We start from the raw sequence: 16,476 nt of genomic DNA on the forward strand, positions 1-16,476 counted from the left end.
CATTCTGCCAGCAATCCTCCTGAAAGCACTAAGAAACACAATTAGTTCACAGTGCCAGGAAATGTTTGTCTCTACCATAACTAGATTATCCTCACTGTCTTTCAGAAACTTGACTTCTTTTATTTATGTATGTGTTTATACATATATACAAACACACACACACTTCAGAATGCCTTTTTAATTGCCTGTATTTCCATGCAACTTCTAATTCCATTTCAATTTCATGGCAATTTTTCCCAAATGGTTTCACAGAACAAAGTGTTACACATTTTCTCTTAACTTTGATTGTTTCTTGTACTTCTGTATCTGGCTTCCTTGCCCTTTCTCTAATAATGCTAAATTTTTATTTTTCTTTTTTTGTTATTGTTGCACAATATTACTCACACACAGCCTTTGGTTACACAACAATTTCTCCTGAACACTTTCATTTCTTTTTGCACTCTCTGCAGGTCCTCGCCTCTCTCTTCCTATCTGCATGGCCTGAAACTCAAAGTTCTGCCTTATTATTTTCCGATATTACTCACTCAGCCTTACCCTGACTGCAGACCTAATTAGATTAGTCACTCTTCCCAACTCTTCACCTACCATCACTCTCAAATCTTGTTTATATGTTGCTCAGAACCAACCGTGAATCATGACTTATTTAGCTTCCTGCTTTATTTACTGTGCAATAAAAGCAACTTCTTGTAGTATGGTTAGAACAGTGAGCATGCCTTTGACACGCCTGCTTGCTTTTGGCCTCTTAGATTGAGGCAGAAGTTAAATTTCCAATCGCTGGTTGTCTGTACTTGCTATAACTCTTTGCATGGAGTGATGAAGAAAACACAGAATTTGGTTCAGATGAACAGCAAATCTAGAGAGACAGATCTGCACTTCAGCCAAACTTAACACACTTTTTCCTTCAGAGACTGTTAAAATCTCAGCACTGAGCTGCACCATTATGAATCTGATGCACTGCTTATTTGCAACCCTAAGAATAAAATCCACAAGGGTATTCGTGTAATCTGCTATGGAACAGCTAGAACTTCCTCTAAAAAAGCACATAAAGAGAAAGAATATAAATGTTCTCCAAAAATTTAGCTATTAAAACAGGTCTCCTGGAGTTTGAGTCCAAGTAAGAAATTAATAAAACTTCTTTTTCTTTTCAATCAGAATGTCATTTAATTCATTAATTTTGCACAGGACAGAGTAAATATTTTGTTGTGTGTCTGGTTTAAGTACTGATTGATCCTACACTTAAACCTGACTCTCTTAAAGTTAGCATAAAATTGATAGGACAGACTGTAGAAAAGACACGGATCAGTAAACTTCTGTTTTCTTACAGGCTGCCTACCGGATGAATTAGTGTCTGGGAATATCTGAAATGGGATAAATATTCTGCTTTTTCCCCCCCCCACTTTGCTTCCAGTTGTCTCCCATCTTCCTCCATTCCTCTCTTCCCCCAAAATGCCTGCAGCAGGAAAAACTTCACTGCCTCAGGATACTGATTTTACTAGGAGAAGGTTACTTTCTTACCTCACCCTACTCAGTAAGTGAAACCAAACACGAAGTAAAACCCTTTAGGCAGCTCTCATTACAGAATGCCTTGCCTTCCTTTCACCTTCAATTCATTAACAGCAGTAAGTGATAAGAAGGAGCACTTCTTTTTTTTTTCTCCGAAAAGAAGGCAATGTCTTCTTGAAGCAGCTGCTGTTACATTTCTGCTGTTTCTTTTTTCCTCCCTATGACCTTGTGCTTCTGCAGCTATGCATCAGTCATCATTATCCGCTGCGGCTTTTTGCAATGTTCTTGAACAAGGTCTTTCTTGTTCCCTTTACTGTTTCATCCCATAGTGATGATGATTGCGTGGGGTCTGGCAGGGATGCCACAGCATCACATGAGATATTGTTTCAAATGTCCTAGAACTTGCCTTTTTCAGGCCACATCTTCAAACCTTTCCTTGAAGCAAGAACATATTTATAATTATGTGATATTCGTATGTCTTTGAAAAATGGGTATTTCTCATTCTGTGGTAATATCTGTATGATATCTGAAAGATATTTAAAGGCTCAAAAAACAAATTATTGTCACATTTTGTACCCATCATAGCAAAGACCTGTGGTTTCCTAGCCAAAATAACTCTCTTATATGCATTTTAAATCAAAAGACTGGCTTTTGCAGCTGGGAAGCTATCATTATTCAAGATAAAATACAGAGATAAGTAAATACCAGCATGAATTTAATGGGAAAAGCCTGCAGATTTGCCTCCTGTTGTTCACAGAACCGCTGTGAAATCCCAAAGAATTAGGAATAAGCCTCCTTCTATTCTTAATACAGCAGAATGGAAATGTTCCTCTTAAGTCATTTTACATGGAGAAATAGGTTAGCAACCCAAAGCCGTTATGATTCTGGAAGCAGCAATAAGATATGGCTTGTTCTTCTTACCTGATCATCTGCCCATGCTCCGCTTCCCCAGGCTGCTTATATTTCAGTCCTATGTCTGCTCTGACAGATCTTTTACAAAGCAACTATAGACCTGCCAGCAATTCAGGGACTAAACCAACAGCCATTTCTGATCAAAATGAAAAAAAAAACACTATCTGGAAAGCATGATATAGAGATTTATTTATTTATTTATTTATTTTAATCCATGTTTTTATTATTACGTTGCTACTCCTGTGCCTGGATTTCACATGATTTCACTATAAGGTCAGTACTAAATATCTCAGACACACCCTGTGTAGACCAGCTCCAGAGGAAGAATGAATGGAGAAACAGCTGCAAAAATACTTAAAACTGGCTATATATGAGCCTGATCATGTCCAACTTTTTTGTAAACACATCTAGGCTGTTCTAGGCATGTATTCATAATCCCTGATTGAATCATGTTGCCATATTCCACCTGCTCCTATGCAAATCCCCACACTGATAGTTATGGAAATATATTCCAGATTGAATCCAAGTTTCCTCAACCAATGAGGCTTTGATTCTGTTGTGCAAATGATTAGGTTACTGGGTTTACAGCAGAGAGAAAAAACACATGAACGGAAGAATAAAAAGGACAAAAAAAGAGCGTCTGCTGGACTTCTATAACTAGCAAAGCACCTACGTTCTGTTTTCTGCAGAACTGGATGTAATTGGAGTGCGTAGATGCTCTCAGGCGATAGAAGTAGAATACTTTATGCATCATGAGACAGATTTTGCACTTCTCAAAGCTGTCAAAAAGCATCCAAGCAACCTGGGAAGCTTTGGACTTCTAAAGTAACAAAAAGACCCAAATGCATCTTGTGCTTGAGAAATGAAAAAGAAAGTTTACAAGGGCTTTTATAGTAAATTAAGTACTCCTTAAATCTTTCGGATCATCTAATTTCAAATCTGTTTCTCAAAAAACTTTTGCCTATTCCTAGTTGGTAGAGCAAAGAAAAATGCAAGGACACTTCCTTTAAAAGAGACCAAAATTACTTTGCAAATCTCAAGGCAGGAGAGAGAACCAGATTTAGAACTGCTGCTAGAAACCTGCAGGAAGGTTATAAAATATTTCTGCAAAAGCAATATTTAGAAATAGATACAGTTTATAAGGATAAAGAGACTTAGAAATTTCCCTTCCATAAGTATAGACTCCTTTTGTAAAACATAATTATCGTACTGGCAAGTCTATACAAAACCTCAGAATACCATTTTATCTTCCCTTAGTTTTTGTTGTCATCACTTTCAATTTGACTGTCTAATGCCTCTGCATAAACAAATATGAGTGAATATGGAACTGCTGCAGGAGGAAAAATAGAAAGAAATAGAATTTATTGCTCCTGTACTGATGATTTGGTAAGGCAGTCATGTACCAGGGTGATAAGAATGGCTGGATACAAGCAGTTTGATTTTTATTGTGCTTTGTTGCTTCCATTTTCTTAGGAAACTGGAATTTCAAACTCTTGCAAATGTTGAATAGAATGGTTAAAAAAAATACTACTACCCTCCAGAAACCAAGACAAAAAATAAGCCAAATATATTTGAAAATCTAAGAATGAAAGTTGTGGTTTAAGCATGTGGCAACACCCTGGAATTTTAAGAGTTCATTTTGGAAGGACCCCCTGCATTGGATTCTTTGGACATCAACACACTAATAGAAAGCTGGACTGAAGTTAATGAGTATAAGAATTAACATACCAGTTGTCAGATTGTAAACCAGGCTAAGCACATATAAAACGTCAACTGTGTACACATGATAATGGAAATAATCACAGCATTAAGTATAATTACCTCTAAATCCAACCAAAAAACACCCCAATCTGCTAATGATAGTGTAATAATTTTCAATCTGAATCCCAAACACTCATAAAAAACCCCAGACAGCTGGTGAGAAATGCTTTTAAATGATGAGAATTTAAGGAAAAAGCATGACTGAGTGGAAATCACTTATGAACTTCATGGTGGCACCATCCAGGCTGCACTCAATAACATATTTTCTAATATGTTCAAGTCAAATTAATATTTAAAGTTCTGTCCTCTTAATTTCTGCTTTCTTCATCTCTTGTGATTTCTATAGCAAGTGATATAAAAAGTGATTCCACTCCTTGACCCAGATTAAAAGGAGATAAGTGATAAACATGGTACAATAAAAAGCCAAGAGCTGACATAAGCTAAACTGCATAGAGGGTTCAGGAAACACAGAGCATTGGGTCCAATGATCAGTTACTGTTTATTCAATGATAACACTGAAGGGCTGAAGTTGACACCAGAGATATCTTGTCCTATGTGCTGTACAAATACTGAAGGATACACTCAACCACAAATGAGTAAGAGTTTGGTTTTGCATTTTCCTGGAAGTTGCCATTGTCCCAGGTAAGAAGTAGAACAAATGAAACAGACTTTTGCACTTTCTTGGAGTAAACCCATGTCTATTCATGTATGATTATTGGTGATCTTACAGGAGCATTTTTTCAGATGAGTACTCTGAACATCATTGGCTTTGAACAATCAGCAGCCAGCTTCCCAGTAGCTGGTCACACATTACTTCTCTCCTTCCTAGTTATCCTCAACACTGATGACTGTTCTCCATTCCCGTTTTAATCATTTTTGCAAATCTCTCACCCTCTACCAGACTTTCATCACTTTAGATGACATCTCTTTACCTGAGAAACTCCAAAGTACAAATAAAGGCAATAAAATAATATTTATTGTTAATATGCCACCCTAAGACTTTTGTCAATTATTTACAAATAACATAGTAGTCATTGCAAGTTCATGATGGATTATTATTTGTTTTTGGTCTGAGTATAGGAGTCATTTTATAGGCACAGGTCTTGGAGACCTTGAAACGTTACATTTACATTAATTATGAAAATAAAAGCCTAGTGTGGTCTTCAAAGGGTCTGTAAAATTAATATCAGTGCGCATAAGTAACACATATATAAACTAACAGCAGATCAACTGATTTTTTTTTTCTTTGCTAAGTATATACAATACAGAGAAAAAGAGTCAAAACAAGAAAAAACAAAAAGCTTAGAGCAGGTGATAGGTTGAGTTCAGCTTTCTGCTGTCCCACAAAAACTGAATAAAACAAATAGTAACTCAACATTTTAATGCACCATCCAGCAACATTCTCAGATGATGCTGTTGTGGACTAAGGAAATTCAGCTGACAGAGAAGGAACTATGGATCATATACTCTTGATACCTAAATAGAGAAAAAGCAAACACACTCCAAATCCAATAGTTAATAATTAGGAAAATATTCTGTCCTTTCAGTTCACAGCAAGTGGCACCACAAGTGATAAAGGAACAGGCAGAAACTATATTACATGTCAAGAAAATTTAGAACTGAATGGCACCCTTCCCAGATAAACACTGTCTTCAAATAACCAGTTTAAATGGTATAACTGTATGCACCAGCTTAGGGTCATGCACTTCTTATTTTAAAGCAAGACATGTCATTGTAATTCAAATTATTCTGTAATGCAAAGTAATCGATCCTCATCAACATATAAACACATACACAGGCCAACACATGGAATACTATTTTTGTAATTGCCAGGATAAATTTCTTTAAATCTCTTCCATTATCATTCTCATTTGCATTTTGCATTTGCTGACCTCCCAGTAGAACACCCATATCCTTGCTGGTTATTCTACCACGGTGATTGTCCTTCATTCCCACTGAATTGTTGGCAAAACTTGCTCTCTTTCTACACCCGATACATCCAGGTTTTATTCCTAGGAGATAGTTTCATTGCTTCTCCCGCATTACGTTCTGGGTTGTTTTAAGAAATTTTTCCATTTTTAATGTTTGTGAGCATTCTGATGTGCAAGGCTTCCCTGCACAATGCCGTACTTTCATTTTCTCTTGACTGTGTGGCTTCATTAAAAGCAAACAAAATCCAAGCCTGATTAAACCCAAAGGAAATAAGCGGTTTCCATTTGCTTTTCTGTGCTTTGGACTCAGCTCCCCAAGAATAACAGTCTCTCTGTCTCTTTTTGGTGAGGTTTTCTTTGAAGGGCCCTAATTCTAGACTATGTCATTTTTTACCTCACACTGCTCCATGTATTATTCTCAACATTCATGTATTCAAAAACTGCTAAGTCAAAATTGCATATTATTTCTTTTATAATGACAAGGTACGCACATAATATGCAAAACCTTTTAGATACCAGTGACTGTTTATGTCTCATCTAAAAGAAATACCTTACTCACTTCAAAAGAACATATTTCAAGCTTAGATCCCTTGAACCAAGCAGCTAATGAAATGAATGTATTTAATACTAATGGATTTAACTAACTAAGCAACCAGTGTGATGTTTAGCCTTCTTAATGTGTTTCTATATCAGATGTCACTAATGGAATTTAGTGGATTTAATTCTCTCCTGCTTAGAAGCTTTTATTTATAATAGGTTTTCTCGGTATTAATGTTGTAAATTTAAATTACAGTAATTAGGGAAGTTTACTTTAATGTCCTGTGAGTTTTATTGGTGTCTGTAATAATTCAACTACTTTTCAAGGGCTTTTTTTCCCCTTCCCATGAAAAGTAATACAAGAACAAAACCTGGTCACACCCAATGGCTACCCATAAACTTTCTTTAAATAATTATTAAGGCATGAAATAAGATGGGAAAATAAGCTATCCAAACTTATTACATGTCAGTTAAATATCATAGGATGATGCTTTTCTGAAATTCAAAGGTTACCTAATGCAAGGAACAGCCCATTGCCATCCTTTGTTTGGCAGGTGCAAACAATGTGGGCAACTTGTTAGAACTGAAAGGATTAAAGAGTTGAGGAATTGGCCAATGGAGGATAACACTGCAGTGGAGAAGCCAAAGTATTCGACCCCTAGGGAAATTATTTGAGAATGTCAGCATTTGTTGAAATGGAGCATTTATCAAAGGTAAATACATGTGCTCTTTAGAAATATCTGACTCACAGAAAATCTAACTGCACACTGTCCTCAGAGGGACCTGTTGTTTCAAAGCAGCACATTGAGGAGTTGATAACAGAAAGCAGACCAAAGAAAGCATCATGCCCCTCTACTCCTTTATTCCTACTGTGCTGTAGAAACACCCAACCTTTGCTTAATTTAACTGAAACACTCAAAATAATGTTCTGCTGCATACAGGCTTTCAAAAAAGCAGAAATACATTTCTGTCTTCTGACCTGTTCCAATTTCTTAACACAACATGAATCTTGGCACCCAACGTGCCTTTCAACATCGTTTTCTTTGCAACAATACCCTTGTGTGAAAGGGACTATAGTTAACTTAATTTCTCTTGCATTGGTTTTTCTTGGAAAGTAGAATATCTGTCATTGCAAGCATTATATTTAGCAAGTGTTCCAAGAACTTGATAAACTCCATTAAAATAAGAGTAGCAAAGAAACACACAGCTCAACTGCATCTTTAAATCATTTCACTACATCTAAGGAAACAGCTGGAGAATTCAACTTCAAAACCCATAGAGACACATGAACACTAATTTTTTTCAACCTGAGGAGCATGATTGTGCCAGTATTTTGATTTTCTATTGTACTAGAAACCAACAAAGTGCTTAAGAGCTTTATGCAAGAACTGTGGATGACAAAGAGGGCTACCTTAATTTTGTATGACCCGTAGCAGCTCACTCCTGCTTCACAGCATCCTCTCACCATTCACTCACAGTGTTACAATACAATAGCTTCCCAACCGCTGTTATTTGTCAGCCAGCAAGCTGAGGCAACTCAGTGCCAATTAAACCAATTATCTTAACACAACATCCTATGAGCTAATTCTGCAGCCAGCCAAACAAATGCCACTGTCATTTCAACAACAACCTGCAGATTCCTCTCAGCACATACCCTGTTTTCCTGAAAATAAGACAGGGTCTTGTATTAACTTTTACTCCAAAACCTTTTTTTTTTTTTTACATGTATGGCTGCCTGGACACTATTAAAATTGACCTTTTAAAATTAACTGTAACTAGGGCTTATTTTTGGAGTAGGGCTTAATTTTTGAGCATCCTGAAAAATCATGCTAGAGCTTTTCAGGGTAGGGCTTATTTTTGGGGAAACAGGTACTCACAGCTCTCACTCTCATGTTTCATAAAATCACATAAAAACAGTTGACTTTTTCTAGTGAGCATCTTATCACTAGTGGTACTATCTTCTCTGAGTGCTCTCTGTGCATTCATTTTGTGGGCAAAATTATCTCTTCAATTAAAGGCTCAGAAATGAGGTTATTAATCTTAATCTTTTGCCTATGCTGTTACTCCAGGAGTGTCAGCAGCACAGGGATCTCTGTGCAGCTTTTCCAGTCTCCATAAGCTCTTGACATATTGAGTTCACCTGAGCATTAGCAGCAGTTGCTTTTGTTGGCAGCTCTGAGATCTGAACTGTCTTTTCACAGCAGAAGAAAAAACAAATAGATTTCAACCAGGTTTCCTGCATTGGCCTGCATAGTGATTAACCAGAAATTACGTGATACTATTTCCTAAGTGAGACTGCAGGTGAATTTTTGTGATCAGCTTGGAGGAAGTGATAATGCACATTCTGATTTTTTTGACCTCTAGATAATTCATCTCAAATCAATACAAGAAAGCAATATACATGGGCAAAGCCAGGGAAGGAAGATTAGAAGTTGTATTTTTGAAGAACATGACTTTCAGTTAATCTAGATAGCCATGGGTTAAAATGAAGCCACTTATCTGTATCTTCAGCTTCACTCAGATGCAGATTTTTTCTTCTGCTATGACATCTACAAAAGATAATATTTCACTATGTGCTTTCTGCTGCAATATGATTACTTTTTGTGCATTATTAGTGAGATGAGACAGATCATCGCAATCATGGTGACCAGCTGTGAGTCCTGGTTTTTGTATCACACCAGCAAGACTCATTGCTACATGTGGGAGAACTCAGCGACGGAGCTCAGACACTTCAGTGCTTTGGCTGGGAAATGCTGGACGACAATCCTAATTCGAGAGATATTCTTTGCTGTTATGCAGGTACTGCTCAGTTTTGAAAAGCAGCCAAAACACAGTGTGAGCTAAAGAGTGAGAATAACAGACTGGGAAAAATCACTTACTAACAAGTAGAATTTATTAAACACATGTATAACTATGGAAAACTCCTGTATTATAACTTATAGGTAATAAGGGAGCATGTGAGCACAGGTGTGGTGTGTAATGATGTGACATAAGATTTTGCTTTATTCACACTCATGTAGATGACTCAAAACCTTTTTGTTTTGTTTTGTTTTGTTTTTCCTGTACTACTTCAAATAATTCAGCAATATCCTTGATGAGGTTCATCTGTGAAGCCAGCTGTATTGGAACAAGGTGTTGGTATTGATGATAAATTTCTAGAGTGTAATCAAATACAATAGTACTGTACTAGTTAAACTCTTTGGCTAAAACGGGGCATAAAATAAAGTTTAGCTTTGCGTAAGCTTTCTTCAAAGAAGTGTTTTCACCCACAGAGACGATTACAGTGTTCTGTTTTTGGAAAGAGATAAGGAATTTAAAGCTTAGCAAATCTCCTTTCCCATAATTCCTGCTCCTTAATTCATTGGGAACTTGATCTTCCCCATCGTCACCTGCACAGCGCTGCATTTCACACACAGGTAATGCCAGTTCCACCCCGAGGAAGCTCAACACAACATGTACCTTCAAATCCCCTGTCCTGTACCCATCCAAGAAGTGGAAAAGGACAAGTTGTGCTGCCAGGGAACGGATCTATTTGGTAACTTCCAGCAGGAAAGTGCAAATGCTTATTTCTGCATATGCAGAGAGAGTCATCTAAATTGCCTTTTGGGAAATGTGCTGATGAGTGTAATCAAGAGGATATCACACAGAGAAGTAAAGAGTACCATATGGCAAAAATCAGAAGATGCATGAGTTGTTCCCACACATGAAAACAGCCTTTAGGCACAGGTAACAAAATAAGCACGCAGCAAAACCAATCTGAAGCAGAACGGAAAACAAGCTGTGAGTTAGAAGATGCTCTTCAAGTATGCATGGCAAGAAATCAGAGGAGCAAAATCTGTTACCAGTCACCACAGAATGGTAGCTTTTAGCTTAGGAAAACAACAACAATAAACACACCACAAAAAAAAAAAAAAAAACACAACACCAAACAACAAACAAACAAAATAAATTAAAAACTCCCACCAACAAGCAAAAAAAGCAACAGAGAACAATTCACTATAAAATAGAGGTCTTATTGACTTAGTAAATTAAGAACTTTTTCACTGACAGCTCAAGAGATTTAAATTAAACAAAAATAAACAAACAAAAATTCACCTCAGGAAAAATGCTATTTATTTAGTGTGTTTGTGGTAGCTTCTCATTTAAATGAGTTTGTCAGCTCTGGTACCAATCTCCTCTTGGTATTCATCAAGCTAACAGAGTGAAAATACATGGTGAGGAAAATCGCTATTACAATAGTATTGCAATGCTAACAACCATGGGAAGCTACATATGCTATCCAATTACAAAAGTCCCCATATCATTAGACCCCCAGCTCTCTCATATCAATGTTTTCTGAAATGTTTCCAACTCTGAAAAATAATGAACTTTACTGAAGGCATTAGTATGCAATATGCAATATATATATTACCAAGGACAAAGTAACTGTATCCTAAATTCTATTTATCACCGATATGTCAATTCATTTCCCAAAAACTGGTGATGTAATACATCTAATAATATTTGGCAATGAACAGGAAAGTTATTGATCCTGTAAGTGTGCTCTTTTTCTGGTCAACACACGTAGTTTTGCTGTACTACAATTGTCATGGACATCTGCGCACATTACCACTATATTTAAGTGATTGGATTCAAAACAATATTATTGCTACAGTAAACAAACGTTTTTATTTAGCTCATCACTCACTAAGTATATGTATGTCTGGAAAATAACAAATCTGAGCTCCACTGTTCACATATTCATAATTAAGGAGTAGCCTTCCATAATGAGGGGAGGTAGACACCCCCACAGGTGAGCAATCCCATTCAGTCTTCCAATACTTGAGATGAGTGATGTGAATTTCCCTCTGGAGCATCCTGTATCTCTCCATTGAGTGTAGAGGAATCCTAGATTAAGTAGCACAGAGTACTTCAGCACAGCTAATTTTGCTTCTATCACCTTTACTTTCATGGGTCCACAAGTTACAGTGCTCATCACAACTACAATATTTTCACTACTAAGGGAAGCTCTTGTGACATTTTGTATTTTTTAAGAGCATCATCTTTGAAAAAAAACATACCCCCTACTCTTCTTAAATGTTTCCTCCTCAAGCCTTACTATTAATACTGTGAGCAAACTTACTTCAATATTGCGAATATTGCGAACTTCTTTTACAGAAGTAGCTGGAATGAAGATTTTCAAAATAAAATGGATATCTAATGTATATTTTAGGGCCCATATATATGGTTTGCAAAATAACATGTCAGCTTAAAACTCTTCTTTAGAAAAGCATTTTATTTCTAATTTTAGTGAGTTTAGCACAGTTTGCCTGAATGACTTGAAGCCTCTTCAGGACAAGTTTAGTTTTAAGGGTCTAGAGTTATAACATTTTTGAATTAAATTTTCCCTGCTCCCTCAATGAAAATACTGCTTTAAACATTCAAAACACTAGCTGATATCTGCCTGTTAATTTTCTCTACCAGTCTACCTGGAAAAATCAAGCTTATTTCTACTAGACCATGCATAATACCATCTTCAGAAACAAATTGCAAAGTTAATAGGAATGTGCAAATGTTAAACTGCATGTAGCAATGAGAAAAAAAAGCTGCTAAAATGGTCAGCTTGTAGCTGTCTTTCTGCTGGCTTGAATAAACCATAACTTCTTTATAATCTTGATAATTTTACTTCACTATGTTCTTAGAAAAATGGAATTCTCCTTGGCAATGTGCAATTTAGTCATAATCATGCCATTTCAAAAGGCCAGCCAGGCAGTATTTGAAGCCTCCCAAGTAAAAAAAGAATTATACATTCACATAGGTCATACTGCTCCATTTTCATCAGTCAAAATGAAAAGAAAAAAAAATCATTAGAGTTCTAAATATGGCTCATTGCATTTTTCTTTTCATTATGCTTTGAAGTTATCTATTATGGTGCTTGCCACCGTCCCTATGAGAAATTAAGAGTACACGCATTCATCACACTCAGAGCTAGAAATCAAGACAGGATAAATATAATGGCACAAAGAAAGCAGCAAGCTGCTAGGATATAAGATGCTAATGCAGGTGTTTACATTCTTTACAGAAGAGTTATCTTGTGTTATTTTGGACCATTATCTTGTATAACTCAATCAAATTCGTTAGTACTGGAATATCTAGCACTGGCTACATGAAGTGTCAATGGCGAAACAGAGCTGTAGTTAATGAAGAGGAAAGTGATTATCAGCAGCAAATCAGGTATTTACCAGCATGGGAGTAAACTGAGAGCTCCAGCACTGACTTCTACTTCTCCCACAAAAGCAAAACTCAAGACACTACGGAGTCTGTGCAAAACAGCCTGTTTTGAAGTGTTTTTAATCCAGGTATCACACCGACAGGATGAGGATGTAGCGATCATGCTGCTATGTAGCTCATTGAACTAAATTACTTCAAAAATAGCTGCTTCCAGGGCTGCTGGAGACTCAAAATCAAACCGAGATCAAATTTAGATGCTGAAGTCCTCTTAATTCCTAGACACCACCTGGCAGATTGTTAGAGAGAAAGGGGGTTCAAACTTTTACATTGCATTTGTTGCCAAAGATGTTTTGCATGGACTTGTACTGCTATATAAATTTACAGAGAAAATTTTTATTAGTAGTACTTCAGGGCTGCATTAATGTTAGCTGAACTTAAGGACAAATAACAATTTTAATGTCCAATGCAGTGATGTTTTCATAACAATGTCGTTGTGTTCCTCAAAGGAACACAAAATGGATACTATGGTCTGCGATAATTTTATGTGATTGCTATTTCACCAAAAAGATTGGTCAAAAAATGTTCCTTCGTATTGCCATTCCAGTTGAAATATGGTTATTGTTACCTTCTTCTTCCATCAGCTGCATTTAGCCTTTGTGAATTGCATACACAATGAGCTAACATTTATTGAACAGAATTTGTAGGAGACAGAGATACTAATGTGTCTGTATCTTTATGACATTATCTATGGGTAGGAGCTCTAACAGCATATGTTACCAGACATTGGGGAAAAGACTGCCTTAGCTTATTGGATTATTGGGTATACTGCTTTGTATAGAGCTCGCTTAGAAACTGCTTATATAGAATTTGCTTGGCATAAGTAAGTTTGCTTCGCATAACTTCTGCAAGCTGTGAACCTTTGAACTTTCTGCTTCATTAAGTTAAAAAGGCCTCAGAGTCTTCAAGCTAGAACATAAGGGGAGCTGCATACCTGGAGATAAATAAGGGAACAGAACAGCATCTAATACAAGGTGAGAAACAGAAGGAAGTTCTGGTTTGACAAGAACCTATTTTCATCCTGCAGCAGGTGCAAAATGGCAAGTGAAGGTCAGGACTTTGATTGAGGGCCCACCTGATGAAAATGAAGAGACCCAATAAAGAATGGGGAGACCTCAGACTCTGATTTACTACTTGGTGATATGGGGGTGGTAGGGATGTGGATTGTGGGGGCAGAATTGCCTAAGATTATCTGACGTCGCTCTTCAGGAGGCATCCAGCTTGAGCTGCTCTATGCTATATCTTGCAAACAAATTATTTCTTTAAGTAGAACTTCTGAAATCCATGACTGAATCTCTGTTACAGGAAACACAGAGAAAACAAAAATTAACACTGGACAACTGGGAAAGAACTGCCAAATACTCTGCCCTGCAGCTGGTGTAGAGCAGCAACTAGCAGTAAACTAAGGCACCATCAAATACTGACCTCAGTCCCTTAAATATACATACATATCACAGTATAAGCACTATCATGACTTTGATCCAAATTTAATAATGATTGTTTTAAATCAACACTACATTTGGCAATAGATCAAAGAAATCTCCGGAACAGAACGAATTAATTGTGTCCCCGTAGACAGAAATAATGCATGACCCAGTGAACTTCTCAGTCTTTATTTTCATCATTGTCCACTTCAAAAACTTTAAACGTTGACTTTATTCATTATTTTAGTAATTCCAGTTGTCCACTTTAGTAGTCAACTAAGTAACATTAGGTTAACTACCTAACAGGAAAGCTTTTATTAATTAGTCTGTGCTTTTCTCTGGCTGAATACTGATTTATTAATCATCCTCTAATTCCTCATTGTTTCACTACTTCACTTTCCTCTGTTTATTTTCCATCAGCCATTTGCAACTTCGGTCGGCAATACTTTGCTATATGATTTATAATCCTATATGTTATGTTGGACTCAAATAAAGTTGTCCAGTAATGTAGCCACATTGCAAAACTGCTATCCCCGTAACTCTGTCTCTGCAGCTGTCTGCACCTTTTCCTTCTCAAAAATCCAAATCAAGTCTCCTTGACAGCAGAAGGGGGAACAGGTAAATGTAGAACTTCACTTTCCTGTAATGCTATAGCATGGCACATTGCACAAACCTCCCCTTCTCCTGTGGAAATTATTCAGGTTTTTGGAGATCTTTCTGGACAGAAAAGTTGAACAATAAATAACAGAGCTGCAGTAAAACTGTCCTTGTCCTCATTGAGCTACATTGAGATACCATTGCATACATCACTTTTAGGTCACCACTGAGATCAATACGTGTTTCCTAATTTTATGCTGCATGAAGTCACTGTTAGATTAATGATACACGATTGACGAGGTCAGCTGTGGTCAATATTTGCTTGTATTTTTCTTCTTTCAGTTCAGGGATAAAGAACATGCCCTGCCCTAAATAACCTGACACTACTATGAGAAAACGGAGGCAAAGTGTTTCACTGATAATTTCTTGTATTCCATCCTGGGCAAAATTGTCTCTTTGCATTTAATGACTAATACTGTTTTCAGAAGTTACATTAACAGAAAATTCTCACTTTTTAATTTTATAGGAGTCCCTCAAACTGCAACTATTAATACCTGTCTTTCTATAATTTGCTTCTTTTTTATTCCTACTCTGCCTCATTCCCATTTTTCTTCGGGAATACAAAAAAAATGAGAGAAGAACCTGTGTAGAGAGGAACATCCACACCTTGCAAACACCTTTGCATGTAAGAGAGAAAAAAACATATCAGGCATATTATGAAAAAATAAGAAGCTTTTTAAAAAACATTTTTTTGTTTTTAATTAAAAATGTCTGTTAAATGTATTCATTTTTATTCCCAGATACTACTTCTGTACAGCATTTAATTAAAAAATAAAAGACACCCACACAAACATTGGTTCACTTTCACCCATTGTGTTTTACTATCATGATCCAGTAATATTTTTTTTTAATATTTTAATAATCTTATTTCCCTTCACTATTTTTCTCTTTTGTAGTTTTCTTGGCTTCTCTCATAAGGAACTAGCAGCACTACAAAGGTATTTAAGGCATTTTTTGTAGCTTTTCCTTAAGCAATAAATTATAATTTACCTCATAACCTGCCTATAATAAAGAGATTTGTGATCTTATTTCCTCGAGTCCAAACTGCAGGTAATTTCCATAGATGCCTGAAGTATATTTGAGTTACCCCTTACTAAATTGAACATTGATTTTTTTTTTCTTACAGTCTTAGCTTTATTCCTTTTAATTTACTTTTTAAATAAGAAAGGACCCATTTTCTACTATCTAAAAAGCACATGTGACATATATCACTATTTTTAATCTAATTTTTTTTTCCTGAAGCATGGCATTTTTCAGGATCCATGGTTGTATTCAAGGATAGTCAATGTTTTTTAGGACTTTTCAATTTAAACTATTTTTTAAGGACTGTCACTCAATGCCATTCTAATTAATTTTATTTTCTCATTAGAAGTCTAAAGTAACTGATGAACTTATATTTTGCATTTATGTAAAAAATCAGATCCTCACTTATTGTAGATCAGGTTGCTTTTACCTGGAGCGAACAGATTTATGCCAAGGTGAAA

Source organism: Streptopelia decaocto, assembly GCF_964273445.1.
Source record: "Streptopelia decaocto genome assembly, chromosome: 7".
NCBI lineage: Eukaryota > Metazoa > Chordata > Aves > Columbiformes > Columbidae > Streptopelia > Streptopelia decaocto.